The sequence below is a fragment of the Populus euphratica genome, unplaced genomic scaffold (genome assembly GCF_000495115.2).
Source record: "Populus euphratica unplaced genomic scaffold, PopEup_1.0 scaffold328.1, whole genome shotgun sequence".
In the NCBI taxonomy this organism is placed as follows: Eukaryota; Viridiplantae; Streptophyta; class Magnoliopsida; order Malpighiales; family Salicaceae; genus Populus; species Populus euphratica.
This window is the reverse complement of record NW_011500220.1, coordinates 41,459-43,914: the sequence shown is the minus strand read 5'-3', so window position 1 is coordinate 43,914 and position 2,456 is coordinate 41,459.

Genomic DNA, 2,456 nt, shown 5'->3' with positions numbered 1-2,456 from the left:
TGATAGGCCTGCATTTAAAATGAATATTTACCATAAATTAAAGGCATTTTATATTATTAGATATGTTAGTATAAAATATGTTTTAGTTAAGAAGTTATTGATACTTCAAGTATAAAATGATGATATAAAACCTTAATAAAAATACATTTTTAAGTACTGATCAAGGTTCCAATCAAATTATAAATTGCTAATATGATTACACTAGTTATCTTATTTGAATAATGATAATACTTATAAATGTTGTCAGACATTCATGATTATAACTTATGTTAACAATAAATCAAGTTCCTTTCATAGCTCAAGTGTTGTTATACCATACAGTATGGGCTATCAAAGTGCTAAGTATTTGTTATACCAAGTGTTATACAACATAAATCTAGATTAACCATTAAACAAGCAAAGTATAAAAGTGAACAAGATAACAAATACAAAACATGGTAGTATCAAACATTAAGATCCATGTTGAGTTTACACTATACTTATTCTTACACTATTAGTGTAACCTTTTTACCTTGACATAATAAACTTAACTAAACATAATGAAAGAAAAAAAAATAAAAACATAAATAAGTTAAAAGTTAACTATGTAAAGGAAAAAAAATAAAAGGCATAAACTTGATATTAATGAAAGCAAAACTTAAGCAATACAAAGAGAGAAAGCAAGAGCATGATCTTGATTTGCAAACCAAGTTGCCTAAATGCATGGAAAATGCCTCCTTTTATTGGCCAAAATTAGGAACTATTGATTTGATGACTAATTGATGAATGGGTGACCAATTCTTGATTTAATGACAATCTTTATCTTCTCTTGTCTACCCAAAATATCATTGATAACGTCAAAATTGGAACCATTTGAAAACATGAAAGTTGTAGGAAATTGTCTCTACTTTCTAGTAAAAACAATAGAGGTCATTTGAACATCTAGAACTCCAAATATGGGCACTGAACAATGTTCGGGCTAAAGGATAGATTCAGACTTTTTCATTATTGCTATAATTTGCACATGAAAATGATCTTTTTAAATCATGGGATCCCATGAAAGTTGTAGGCCTATGTCTTGCCTTTCCATCCATATAAAGTAGACCTAAATCCAAAATCTACAGTTCCAGATATGACCCAATTACCGAATAGTGTTCTGGTTTGGACTGCACCGGCATCTCTTTTCTCAGTTTGGCCATCTCTTTGTCCTTTCAATTTCAGTTCTTAAACTCATCAATTAATCCTTTTATTTATGTGATAGGCCTACATTTAAAATAAATATTTACTAGAAATTAAAGGTATCTTATATTATGAGATAGGTTATTATAAAACATGCTATAGTTAAGGAGTTATTGATACTTCAAGCGCAAAATGATGATATAAAATCTTGATAAAAATAAACTTTGAAGTAGTAATCATCAACATTCTGATATAAATGTCAGACCTACTAGTTGGCTAGTATTTAAGTACTAGGAGATGACTAGAAAAATCTCATAATTATTTTGGATATTCACCAACTTTGATTTTCATCAATTATTTTGGATATTTTTTTCATCATAATATATGAGTTGTAGAGAACACTTTTGGCTTCCAGGATAGGTGAACCCTATTAAGGCACCTACATGAATTCTTTCTATAAGAATTTACTTAGACATAGGAGCCCATAATAAATTTAAAATACTAGATTTATTCATGAGCTTAAATCTTATTTCTAAGTCATTGATGAAATATTAGTTAGAAACTCATCAACACATTTAAACCACATCCAGACCACATGATGCAACTTATCTCAAGTAAGGTGCACTAAAAGTGATAATACATTCCCTAGCCATAACTAGTCCCTTACCCTAAAATTTTAGATAAGACTAATCTACTTGGGTCTCCTAGTGACCTTGAACCAAACAACTAGGTCGCGACTCCTTAATCTTGATGTTGTATACATATATGTGACAAAATAACGACTCTACTAGGGACTTCTATTTTTTGCAGTATTGGACTAGGCTTTGTGTGTTTTATATGGTTTATGTGATTTGATGTGTTTAAATTTTTATATTTGGCTTTCTTTGTTTACTTATTTATGTTTTATCATGTTTTATATATACATACATTGGATATGGATGAATGTTTTCATACATCACTAATCTATTTGTGATATCTTGCTTTGAAATGCATGCATATGGAAACTTTAGATTAGGTTTGGAAGTAACAACTTACCCTATTGACACGACTAAAAGATTGATGTCTTCTCCCAGGTGCAGGAGTGTCGAAGTAATAAATAACCCGGCAAGACCGGGGTCGAACCACAGGGAGGTTACTTATACAAATTATAAATAATAATACAATAACAATAACAATAACAACAACAACAATAATAATAATAATAGTAATAACAACAACAACAACAATAATAATAATAATAATAGTAGTAGTAGTAGTAGTAATAATAATAAAGAAAGAGAAGAAGAAGAAGATGATGA